This window comes from Dendrobates tinctorius, unplaced genomic scaffold (genome assembly GCF_039654945.1).
Source record: "Dendrobates tinctorius isolate UK_male_01 unplaced genomic scaffold, ASM3965494v1 ptg000092l, whole genome shotgun sequence".
NCBI lineage: Eukaryota > Metazoa > Chordata > Amphibia > Anura > Dendrobatidae > Dendrobates > Dendrobates tinctorius.
The window spans coordinates 5,846,430-5,860,305 of NW_027361760.1; positions in this window are offsets into that span (position 1 = coordinate 5,846,430).

The window sequence follows — 13,876 nt, forward strand, 5'->3', positions numbered from 1 at the left end:
GATTAACTCGATCGGGCAATCGAAGGACCGATGTGGTGGAAGAACCTCTGACTCCTTCTTGTCGAAAACGTCGGCATAAGCCCAATAGGCTGAGGGAAGTCCAGAAAGCTCCTGAGGTGGGCGGGTGGGAACAACCGGATGAATGGGGTTCAGACAGCGACCATGACACGGATCTCCGCCGCGCAAGACCTCCCCGGTCGACCAGTTGAGTACCGGCTGATGTGTCCGTAGCCACGGGAGGCCAAGTAGAATGGCATGAGACAGGTCGGGCAATACGTAGAGGGCCACTCTTTCTCGGTGGAGAGCGCCGACTTGCAAGACAACCTCCTCTGTGACCGTGGTGATGGATTCCTGTAGCGGTCTACCGTCAACGGAAGCGAGAACCCGGGGGTTCTTCAGGGTGACCACGGGAATACGATACTTATCCACCACTTCACACCGGATGAAGTTGCCTGCTGAGCCTGAATCCACATAGGCCACCTCGGACCCACGCCTCTCCCCTGAAAGTAAAAGAACAGAAAGTGTAAGGGCCTGAGAGGACTCATAATCACCTAGGACAGCCTCTCTTACCTGGCCTAGGTGGAAGAGTTTCCCGGTCTCTCAGGACAAGAGCGGATGAAGTGGGATGCGCTTCCACAATAAAGACAGAGACCCTGCTCCCGTATCTCCCTCTGACGTCTCTCAGTCATCCGGACCCGATCTACCTGCATAGGCTCGGGAGGCGGAGTATGTACCGGACCAGGCGAGCGTGGACTAAAGGGCCGACTAGCGGTCGGAGCAGGCCGAATGGGTCTCCTGTCCCTCGCTGATTCCCGGGCGCGCTCCTGGAACCGGAGGTCAATTCGAGTGGGCAGGGAGATAAGGTCCTCGAGGGTGGTAGGAGTATCCCGCCCCACCAACTCATCCTTAATTCTGCCCGACAACCCCCGCCAAAAGGCCCCGACCAATGCCGCGTTATTCCAACCTAACTCAGAGGACATGGTGCGGAACCGAATGGCGTACTGACCAACAGTAGGGGAACCCTGGTGGAGGTTGAAGAGTGATTCCGTAAGCGAGGCTATTCGTCCGGGCTCATCGAACACCTTGCGAAAGGTGTCCAGGAAAACCGGAATATTAGAGACCATGGGATCGTCCCTCTCCCAGAGTGGATTTAGCCAGGACAAGGCCTCTTCCTCCAGATGGGACATGATAAAGGCCACCTTGGCCCTATCGGAGGGATACTGGTGAGGCTGAAGCTCGAAATGCAAACCACACTGGTTTAGGAACCCCCTACACTGTTTGGGGTCCCCACTGTAACGGGGTGGTTTGGCCAAGCGAGGAGAGGGAAATGGAGCGGGATTGGGGAGGGCGGCCGAGGCTGCGGCGGCGGACTGGAGATCTCCCAGACGACTGTCTACCGAGGCCATATAGGACAAAATATGGGACTGAGCATCCCGCTGCTGGCTCAGCTCCTGCTGGAGGCCAGCCAGCTGAGCGGCATTCCCGGGATCGGCTGCCTGAAGAGCGGACAGACGGGACTCCATGGACTTCATGACCGACATGATGCACCCCTGGTTCTCCCGTAAAAAGAGCAACTCCTTTTGACCGGGAGCTGAAATACCGGCGGGATCCATGGCCTGACCGCACTGTTACTATGGGCACCGCACCAGGCAGGACGGAGTTCTCTGGAGTGGACCCTCTGGACCGTGGCACCGAGGGACCCCGGACGAGCAACCAGGTGTGGCCTACCCCTATACAGGGACCGTTAGGCGCAGGTCCGGGGGCTCGAATGCCACGGTAGCCGGAACCAAGAGGGGCGGCTCGGAATGGATCCGGTAGACTGGACTGGAACAGGACAGCAAGCTGAACCCCGGGTTGGCACGGCTTGTGACGGGCAGGAAGTACGGACTCGGGTAGGCAGTGCTGGAGCAGGTACGGAGACTGGACTGGAACAGGTCCGGACGCAGGACTGGAGCTGGTACGGACCCAGGACTGGAGCAGGTGCGAACACGGGACTGGAGCAGGTGCGGATACAGGACTGGAACAGGTACGACCACAGGACTGGAGCAGGTGCAGACACAGGGCTGGAGCAGGTACGGATACAGGACTGGAATAGGTACGACCTCAGGACTGGAGCAGGTGCGGACACAGGGCTGGAGCAGGTACGGACACAGGACTGGAGCAGGTGCGGATACAGGACTGGAACAGGTACGACCACAGGACTGGAGCAGGTGCGGACACAGGGCTGGAGCAGGTACGGATACAGGACTGGAATAGGTACGACCTCAGGACTGGAGCAGGTGCGGACACAGGGCTGGAGCAGGTACGGACACAGGATTGGAGCAGGTGCGGACACAGGGCTGGAGCAGGTACGGACACAGGACTGGAGCAGGTGCGGACACAGGACAGGAGCTGGAGGAAACAAGACAGATTAGCACAAGGAGCCTGATGACAGGCGAGTGCACGGACCCTAAAGTGCTGTAGGAGCAACAGCGGTCAGGCGCCGCCACTAAGGGAGGACGGCCTGATATAGCTGCCGCTGTGCCCCCATTGGCCCGGCGGCGCTATCGGGGCAGGGCGCCGCCGGAGGCCGGGTCAGATGGTAAGAGCCGACCGCGGCCTACGGCGCATGCGCGAGACCCGCGGTGACGTCACCAGCCGCGGGCCGCACATAGAGGAATGCCGACATCGGGGCTGGGAGGAGCGCGGCTGCCGGACGCAGTAAGTATGGCCGCGCGTGCTGGGGCACCTGGCGGGGAGCGTGGCAGGGGACCCGGGGGCCGAGACAACAGGGCCAGGGACCGTGACAGTGCGGTTTTTGTGGTTTTGTGATTCCTGGGTGCTCCATTTTATTCAGGCACTATGCAGTCAAATCTGTATCCCATTTAATCTGCACGCATTGACACATTTGCTTACTTATTTATTTTTGTATTTTTGATGAATATAGCTCTTGCACATAGCACATGCACCCCCTTCTTAATATATAATCACACATTATAGTGACATCACGTCGAAGATTGTGATTACGTGTTATATACATTTTTTTAAAAAAAGTTTTTTTTCACTTTTTACATATTTTATTATTATTATTATTATTATTATTATTATTATTTATTATTATAGCGCCATTTATTCCATGGCGCTTTACATGTGAGGAGGGGTATACATAGTACATACAAGTACAGTAATCTTAAACAATACAAGTCATGACTGGTACAGGATGAGAGAGGACCCTGCCTGCGAGGGCTCACAATCTACAACGGGATGGGTGAGGATACAATAGGCGAGGGTAGAGCTGGTCGTGCAGCAGTTTGGTGGATCGGTGGTTACTGCAAGTTGTAGGCTTGTTGGAAGAGGTAGGTCTTCAAGTTCTTTTTGAAGGTTTCCATGGTAGGCGAGAGTCTGATATGTTGTGGTAGAGAGTTCCAGAGTAGAGGGGATGTGTGGGAGAAATCTTGTATGCGATTGTGGGAAGAGGAGATAAGAGGGGAGTACAGAAGGAGATCTTGTGAGGATCGGAGGTTTCGTACAGGTAAGTACCGGGAGACTAGGTCACAGATGTATGGAGGACTCAGGTTGTGGATGGCTTTGTATGTCATGGTTAGGGTTTTGAACTGGAGTCTTTGGGTAATGGGGAGCCAGTGCAGGGATTGACAGAGAGGAGAGGCCGGGGAATAGCGGGGGGAAAGGTGGATTAGTCAGGCAGCAGAGTTAAGAATAGATTGGAGGGGTGCGAGAGTGTTAGAGGGGAGGCCACAGAGCAGGAGGTTGCAGTAGTCAAGGCGGGAGATGATGAGGGCATGGACTAGGGTTTTTGCAGATTCTTGGTTGAGGAATGTACGGATCCGTGAAATATTTTTGAGTTGAAGTCAGCAGGAAGCGGAAAAGGCTTGGATATGTGGTTTGAAGGAGAGATCAGTGTCAAGGATAACCCCGAGGCAGCGAGCTTGTGGGACTGGAGAGAGTGGGCAGCCGTTTACTTTAATGGATAGGTCTGTTGGGGGGGTCACGTGAGATGGGCAAAAGATGATTAATTCTGTTTTGTCCATATTAAGTTTTAGAAATCTAGTGGAGAAGGATGAAATAGCAGACAGACATTGAGGGATTCTGTTTAGTAGGGAGGTGATATCTGGTCCAGAGATGTAGATCTGCGTGTCATCAGCATAGAGATGATACTGAAAGCCATGAGATTCTATGAGCTGTCTGAGGCCGAAGGTGTAAACGGAGAAGAGCAGGGGCCCTAGGACTGAACCTTGCGGGACTCCGACGGATAGGGGGCGCGGTGAGGAGGTGGTGTGCGAATGGGAGACGCTGAATGTCTGGTCTGCTAGGTATGACGCAATCCAAGATATGACCAAGTCTGTGATACCAAGAGATGAGAGGGTCTGTAGTAATAGGGAATGGTCCACTGTGTCAAAGGCAGAGGACAGGTCGAGGAGGAGGAGGACAGAGTAGTGTCGCTTGGCCTTGGCGGCTAGTAGGTCATTGGTGACCTTAGTTAGGGCAGTTTCTGTGGAGTGGTGTGGCCGGAAGCCGGATTGCAAGTGGTCAAGGAGGGAGCAAGAAGAGAGGTGGGAGGATAGTTCAAGATGGACGTGTTGTTCCAGTAGTTTTGAGGCATAGGGGAGAAGTGATATAGGGCGATAGCTAGATACAGAGGATGGGTCAAGAGAGGGCTTTTGGAGGATAGGTGTGATTGAGGCATGTTTAAAGCTTGAGGGGAAAACACCAGTTGTTAGTGATAGGTTGAAGAGATGGGTTAGGGTTGGGATGAAGACTGTGGTGAGGTTTGGGATGAAGTGGGATGGGATCGGGTCAAGTGCACAGGTAGTAAGATGTGATCTTGAGAGTAGAGTGGAGAGTCGATCTTCTGTAATGGTGGAGAAGTTGGTTTTGGGGGAGGAGGGCAGGGCAGGTAGGAGGAAGGGCACTGGGGGTTGTTGACCAAAACTGTCTCTGATGTTATCAATCTTCTCCTTGATAAATGAGGCAAAGTCTTCAGCTGAGATGAGTGGAGAGGGAGGAGGTGCTGGGGGGCGGAGGAGAGAATTGAAGGTGTTGAATAACTGTTTAGGGTTGTGAGACAGGGAGGATATGAGAGATGAGAAGTAGGTTTGTTTTGCTGCAGCGAGTGTGGCCTTGAAAGTAGTGAGGGACTGTTTGAATGTGATGAAGTCCTCATTGGAGTGGGATTTTTTTCCATCTCCGCTCAGCAGCCCTGGAAGCCCGCCTCAGTTCTTTGGTCAGACTGGTGTGCCCGGGCTGTCTTTTGATTTTGCGAGTTTTGGTATGTTTGAGAGGGGCAACTGATTCCAAAGCTACAGCTATTGTGGTGTTATATAGAGCGGCAGTGGCATCCGCATTGTGTAGGAAACTTATGTCTGTAAGAGGGAGGAGTGATTCAGACAGTGAGTGTAGATCGAGGTGTTGAAGATTTCTGCGAGGGTGTGCGAGTTTTTGAGGTGGGGATTGTGGACCTGATGAGGAGAGGGAAGAGAATGTAAGTAGGTTGTGGTCAGAGAGAGGAAGAGGTGAGTTAGAGAGGCTAGATAGGGAGCAGAGGCGGGTGAAGATGAGGTCTAATGTGTGGCCATCTTTGTGAGTGGCTGCAGAAGACCATTGAGTGAGGCCGAAGGAGGATGTGAGAGATAGAAGTTTAGTGGCAGCTGAGAAGGAAGTGTCAATGGGGATGTTGAAGTCGCCCAAGATGATAGTGGGGATATCAGGGGAAAGGAAATGGAGTAGCCAGGTGGTGAAGTGGTCAAAGAAGGTGGTGGCTGACCCTGGAGGGCGGTATATGACAGCTAGTTGGAGGTTGGAGGGGGAGTAGATGAGCACAGAGTGCACCTCGAAGGAAGGGAGGGTAACAGAGGGCGGCAGTGGGATTGGGGTGAAGGAGCAGTTATCTGACAGGAGAAAACCAACTCCTCCACCATGCTTGCAACTGGGGCGGGGAGTGTGGGAAAGGTGGAATCCACCATATGAGAGTGCAGCAGGAGAGGCTGTGTCAGAGGAGGTGAGCCAGGTTTCGGTGATGGCGAGGAAGGAAAGTTACATATCTAATTTATGCTTGATGTATATACATTCGTTGTAGGATTATATGTTTTTTGGAATTTTATGGCTGCATATTTATTGGGACTCTTTATTTATAATTGATAGATATTTATTTCTTAGCTTTTATACTTATCTATTTGATAAAGATATTTTAAATGTTATTGTATCTTTACTAATTATCTACTAAAGGGCTGGGAGATACAGGTGTGTGCTTGGGTATCACCCCTATTGCCATTTGTTGTATTCTTTTTGTATATTAATAAATATATTTTTATGATTACATCCTATATGCCTTGTTTGTCCATCTATATGGGGTCTTTTTGGTTTTTCTGATTTTGATGGGTGGTTTCCACTTTTTATAAGCACTGGTGTTTAGAGTTGAGCGACTTTAGTCAGATCGGGTTTCATGAAACAAATTTCGTTTCAGATGAAACTGGTCCGACTAGGGCAAAAAAGGTCGGTGTTTCGTCCGAAACCCGACCCCAGTGCAAGTCAATGGGGAATAAAAGTCAACATTGAGTGGATGAATGTTACTGCTCGAGCTCGCGTGCCAGAGCCTCGCGTATCCCTCTAATAAGCTTGACGCATACCGCGGGGGCATGCCAGAGTCTCGGTCGTTAATGGAATAAAGCTGAGAAATCGCTAGCACAACTACAAACGGACATACCACACCACACACAGAATCGACAAAGCTTGCAATCTGTCCATCTTTTCTGTAGCTTGTATGGTTGTGGTTTCCCGGCTGGAGTCCAATTAAGCCACAGGCTCCACTCCTAGTGGTGCCCTTTTGTTTTCAAATAATTTTATTGTTTTTTTAGAAATAAACAGGGTAGGGAAAGGAAGGGAGGGAAGGGAGTGGGGAATAAACAACCTTGTACAGGTACGGAAAGATTTTTTAAAAACTAGAGAACCCACAAATAGGCATAGAATAACATATATCGAATAACAACATAAAAGAAAAAAAGAAAAAAAATCGACAATCCTTATTATGGGGTAACATTCTTGGAAGGAGATACAGCATCCCAGTACTAAAGCACCCAGGTTTAAATTTCAAAATATAGTGCCTCTTGTTGAGTCTATTTGATATGAAATTTGTTGTTTCAGGTCTTCCATTTTTTTGAGTATTTGTGAATGTGATTGTTGTTAATCGCAAATCTGCGTTCTAAATTGCTGTGTTGTCCTATCTTGTCAAGTATGTCTGAAAACTTGGGAACCTCTGCTTTCTTCCACCATTGTGCTAACATGGTCTTGGTCACTAAGAGGATGTTTATGATAATGTGTCTTACCGAATCATCAAATTGTTCTATGTCTAATGAAAGAAGTGCTCTTTCGGGTGTAATTGTGAAGTCCTTAGCAATGAGGTTAATGTGCTGTGTGACTTGAAGCCAGAGGTTTCTGATTTTTGAGCAACCCCAGAAAATATGGTAGAGGTTCCCTTGGTGTCCACAATCTCTCCAGCACAAGGAAGATAGCTCTGTGTTAAAATGCGATAACCTCTTCGGGGTATAGTACCACCTATTTAACAATTTGAAATAACTCTCATGAAGACCCATTGATATGTTGGAATTGTAAGTGTTTTTGATGGCATCGTTCCAGTTCTCGAGACGGATATCAGCACCAAAATCGGACTCCCATCTCTTCATGTATATGTTTTTGTGGCTCATTAGATCTTTGACAACAAATTACGCAGACTCCAGAGGTTTTTATTTTTAAGGTTGCACAATAGTGAAGATCATAAGTTGAGGATCCAAAAAAAGCACTTCTGAGCATCCACGCTGCTTTAGAACTCTGAACTGTAACCTGAAGAAGAGGTGCGGTTTGTCACCTCGAAACGCGTAGTTTCTGTAGTACATATAATAAAGAAATTGAAAGATTTATATGGATTTCTGAAGAATGCTTATCACTAAAGCAGCGCGGATGCTCAGAAGTGCTTTTTTTGGATCCTCAACTTATGATACCTAGTGGACGCTGTCCACCTGCACGAGCTCTGCAGCAGCTATATGACTGCAACAAACGTTGAGAGTGGTTGGGTCTGAACACAACCCATAAAGGGTGAGTACTCCAGAGTACTTTTATATTTTAATTGATTTATACCAGGTGAAGCCCTATGTCTGCGCCCCCGCCCTTGTTTTCTCTTATACAATAGTGAAGATAGCATTTCATAATTCAAAGTCTTCCCTTTTATGAATTTCCAAATTCTGTCTTTCAACATGGTGTAAAAGACTAGCTCAGATGACGGTAAATTATATTTAACCCTGATCTCACCGAATTTCAGGAACTCCACTCCACTAAAAACATCCCCCACCCTTTTAAGTCCAGATTTCTCCCAAACCTCCGGTATCGGGAGATCATCCATCAGTGCCAATGAAGATAGAGGCAACTTTAAGATTTGCTCTGCTTTTTTGATATTTTTAGTCGGCTTAATGAGATCTGTTATGAATGAGTCACCGAAGGAGGAAAAAACAAAAATACAAGCTAAGTCCAGAAAACCGGAGAGGTTGGTAGCTATCGGATTGCAGACCCCTGATCCTATCCACAACAACTAACAGTAGCCGTGGGGGGTTCCTACGATGCCCTAGACCCCTCGATCACAGCCGGAGAACTAAATAGGCCTAAAGAAAGAAAGGGGAAATCTAAACTGCCCCAGAGCAGACCCCAAAGCAATAGGCAGCCCCCAACATATAATGACGGCGAAGCAAGATGAAAACACTAACACAGATAGAAAGATAGGTTGATCAAACGATGGGGCCCAAGCTAGCTAAAAAGGACAGGATAGAAAAGCTGCTGTCTGCAATCCGTAAAAAACCCTACCAAAAAATGTCCCAACCGTCTGATAGGAAAAACAGGCCCTGAAGTCGCTAGGACTTCAAAAAGACTATATCAGCACTCAGGTAAATTCTGAAGACAGAGTAAAGAGACAAACTGATCAGAGACAAAAATGGAACTCAGCACACCCCCGACCGGGGATGGCTGAACTCCAAAAAACAAGGTAAACAAAACAAAACTAATAAGTTCAATAGCAGAGCAAAAATTTATCTTTGGGAAGCAGGAATCAGACTGGTCTCCAAGAATCCATCAGAGAAATCACCAGCGACTCAGAAGGGCGTCGGCTGCCTTATATCCAGTCAGAATTTCCTGTTACCCAGTCATCATCTACCAGATCAGGTGTTTGGTAATCAGCCTCACTACCTTCCTTCACCAGAAGAGCGAGTTCATCAAACATCGACGGTGAAGGGGAAAATGAACTCACAACAGAGATCCCTCCAGGCTGAGATTATCGGCCGGAATATAGGATGAGATGAATTCGCACTGGGCTTTTGCAGAAGGAAGTGAAAGAAAAGCTTTTGCAAGGAACCTCTATCACTAGCATCTCTCTCCAAGCCATGCCAAGCTGGATGCGTCATGTTTTCAGTAAACCAGTGCCAGCTCTGTTTGATGAGCGAGGCCTGATAATAAGCGTATATGTTGGGCAGTCCTGCGCCCCCATGTTTTTTATTTTTGTTCATCAAGTCTGCAGATATTCTTGCTTTTTTACCTTTCCAAATAAATAGTCGGATGAGCTCTTGAGCTCTATCAATGGTTTGGTGCGGAAAGCTAAATGGTAAAATCCTAAATATGTATAAAATTTTGGGAAGGATAAAAGTTTTGACTGCCAGAATCTTCGCAAAGATGGAAGTCTCTAGCTGAGCCAAAAAGGATAGATCGCCTGTAATAGTCTTTATAATGCTGTCTAAATTGGCCCTAACTGTGGCTTGGATTGATCCAGCTATTCTAATCCCTAGATAGACAATCTCTTTCTCCTCCCAAATGAACTGGGTTTGGGCCTTTATTTCCGATTGTTTCATGTTTAGTTATAAATTTTGATTTGTTTGGGTTTATCTTAAAATAAGATGCTCTAGAAAATTTTTCTAGTTCAACTGAAAGGGCTTTAATGGAGATTGCAGGATCCAGTAGCGTGAGGAATAGATCATCTGCGAATAATCCAATTTTAAAATTTCGTGATGGCAGTTCAAAGCCTTTAATATCATTGTTTATTCTTATTTTTTCAGCTAGGGGCTCTATGGCAAGCACAAATAGAAGGGGGGACAGGGGGCACCCCTGTCTCGTGCCATTGGTAATGTCGAACGGGTCGGAGAGGAAATTGTTTGCATAAATCCTGCCACTAGGACCCGAGTACAAGGCGAAGACTGTTGATAGAAACTTCTCGTCAAAGCCAAATCTAGCGAGAGTTGCTTTTAAGTAAAGCCAGTTTAGCCTATCAAACGCCTTCTCGGCGTCCAGTGCCAGAAAAGCAGTTTGGGTTCTCTGGTTGTTCGCTAAATTTATCAGATTCAACACCCTTCTAGTTCCGTCTGAGGCCTGGCGGCCCTCTGTAAAGCCTATTTGATCATCCGCCAACAGACGTGGAAGGATGTTTTTTAATCGGTTTGCAACGATCTTTGAGTAGATTTTAATATCGCTATTTATGAGCGATATTGGCCTATAGCTCTGTATCCTCTCGGGGTCCCCCCTCCTTTGGAATCATGATAATTGTTGCCTCTAACATCTCCTTTGGGAAGGAACCCCGAGAGGATGGTGGTGCCCTTTTGGACATTCCTTTAAGGTTCAGCTTTGCAATCATACAGCCCCCGGAAACCAAACACTTTGCCTTCATGGACGCAGTTTAGAGGTTCGTGGGAATAATGCCGCCCCATCGGCAGTTGGCATAATTTATTGGTGGGAAGTCCGACGGTATATGATCGTGTTCGATTTCAGAATTTTTTTTTTTTTTTTTGGTTTGTATTTTACATTTTTATTCCAGCCTTTCTTGACTTCATAAGGGCATGACAAGCCTATATCTGTGTCTCCTCCACCTCCTCCTTTTACTCCTCCACCTCTTTTCTAAATGTAGTTGCCCTTTTCTGTATGTTATTTTTGTCTTCTGAGCAGTTTGTCTGCTTTGGGACACCTTTAAAGGTGTTTTGTAATTGTTTTCTATGTGTTTGTATGTGTTTGTGTTTGCCTGCCATTGTTTTCAATGGGGTTCGACAGTGTTCTTTGAACATTCGACGAACATTCGACGAACTTGCCTCCTGTGCGACGAACCAAAACACTAGTGGAGTGGCTCAACACTACTCCTGATACATAGAAGTACATTGTTAATGTTTAAACTATGCTATATATACCTGGTATCTGGTGATACTGTACCCTTTCTGCCAGGAAGTCCTCCTCCAACCAACACTCTAAGTGTATCATTGACACCTGGAACATTGTCCCACATGTGTGATTATTTCTTGTGGATCTTCTGGTTATATTGTGGTGTGATCCATCCTGAGCGTGTGAGTGTCTATGTGTTACTCCTGCAATTTAGATGTACATTTAAAAATTACCCCAACACTGTATACAGCTCTACGCTTGGGATACATCACCCATTTACTGCTTGTTATATTCTGGTCTAATCCAAACTGACTAAGTGAGAGTTATTTTCTGACTGTGGAAATAAATGCTGAAATTGACAACAATGACACCTACACTGTGCACAGCTGTACTCTTGAGATCCATTACCGTTTTACGGCTTTTTAGATTGTGTTGTAATCCAATACTGAGCCTGAGAGTGTCTGTGTGTGCCTCCTCAAATATCTACGGAGATTTAGAATGTTTAAACTATACTATATATACCTGCTATCTGATGATACTGTACACTTTCTAATTTTTATATTCTTGTCTAATCCATACTGAGCCTGTGAGCGTCTCTGTGTGACTGATGGAATATATAGGGAGATTGACAATTATCTTTTCACTGAATAGAGCTGTACGCTTCTGATACAGTGCCATATAGCTGATGTTATTTTGGGTCTATTTTCTGCAAAATTTTGAAGTTTGGTGGAAGGGGCCGCGGACGTGGGCGTGGGGGAGCCAGCTGGTGCTGATGGTGGTGGTGCATCTGCTGGTAGTGGCAAAAGCACAATAGCAGCTAAGGCAGGAGGTGTTGAGCCTGCGTCATGGTCTGGCTCCGGAACGCCTGGAAGGCTACCTCTTCTGGGAGTAGGTTAACCGCTTTTAAAGGCGGAGCATGAGGAACTGGTTTTGGCTTCCATTGCCGAAACAGACTCCAGCAAATATGCCCTCCTCTTCTGAAGTTTCAAAAAATGCAAGCACTGAGTCGTCAAGTGCTGGCTCCTGGTCAGGAAGAACCCCTTTACTTGTGTCCTTCACCCCCACCAAAAGTGAATGATGCAGCAGGCCACACTTCACATTAGTCCATGTAGCTCTTTCTATCATACCATGCCTGGGTTATCAAGTCAAATCGTGAATTCCCAAGTCCAAGATGAATCAGACATGGAGTGTGGGTGGCCAGCCAGAGCAGTGGGATTAATCGGTACCGGGCCGGTGTCTCACAGGGATGTGTCACGGTGGTGGTGACCCGTTCCGTGGCCCTGGGCGTCCATGCAAAGGGGTGAATTACATTTATAGGTGAATGATACATGACGCCACCTGTGGTTTCTGATTAGATTGACCAGCGCTGCAGTGTCGCTTCTCTGGGACAGATGTTGTGGTGCAGCTAAGATGTGGAAGCCCTGCACAGGTAGGGCCATAGTCGCAGGCCAGATGAAAGCGTTGGTAGATGGTGTGCAGTGCAGGATGTAGCAGAGCCGTGCGCCAGGCGCAGGAGAAAGATGACAGACACAGTCGTGCAGTTCCTTTACCCTGTACTTGGTAAGTGCCGTTCAGGACCCAGAGTACAGATGGAGAAGGAGTGGGTCAGCCTGGAAGCCAATTTCGAATTCTCTCTCTGCAGATAGGTAGTGTGGCCTCCGTTCTAGCGCTTATCTGAGGTACTCGCAATGCTGAGTTCAATGAAGTTCCCCCAGTTGACTCTCTTTTGGAACTTTCTCATATGGCAGGCAGCCGTAGCCTTTTCCTTCTGGCTCCCACACGTCGATGCTGTGGCCTCCGAGCCTTAGTTGGGTACAGAGCATTTACAGCTGCTACTTCCTCCGGTTTCTGCTGTAGGAACGTCAGTGTCCCTACAAACTCGGAGACCGGAATCCGGACCATGCGCTCCAACTAGGAGTGAGCCTTAACTCTGCTCATCCTCCAGCTCCCCTTCTCACGTCCACACACTTCCCCTTCCCTGCACAGAGTGCCCTAACTTACCTCCTCCCGACCACAGAGAGCAGCTCCTCAGCAGTCAGGTTCAGAGGTCTCCCTGCTGGCCTGGAGTGGGAAATGTGTTGTGTGTTGGTTGAACTGCTAGAGAGATCCTTCGTTGCTCCCAAGCATGACATCACACTCCCTAGGAGGAAGGTAATGCCACTGTGGCGACCGTACTCCTGGGGACGCCACAAGTGCACTGATGCCCAGCCACTGCTAGATGATTCTGCTGGTACATTGACCCAGACCACTACATTCCCCTCACACTCTACACAGCCAGAATCTGACCCTGAGGAAACTCAGGTTCCTCTTCCCGCATACTATACCACCTTACAAGGTGACAAAGAGGAAGGTGCAGATGAAAGTGCAGGTTCCTTGAGCAGGTGGGGGGCATACTCATGGGCGACGGCACTGGCACAGGGCCCCTCATAGTACGCAAAAGTGTCTCTGCCGGTGGGAGGGGAGGGCACCGTCAGACACACCGCCACACACCGCCGTACTATGAGGGGCCCTGTGCCAGTGCCGTCGCCAAGAGTGGGCCCCCCCTGCTTGCTCCAGATCATAGCACTTGCAAAGTTGAAATACTTACCTCTCCCTGCTCCACCGCCATGACGTCTTCCGCGTGTCCTGACAGTGATATTCTGATCAGAGAGCGCAATGACATCACGTCTGTACGCCCTCTGCCTAAACAGCCAAGTGCAGTGAGATG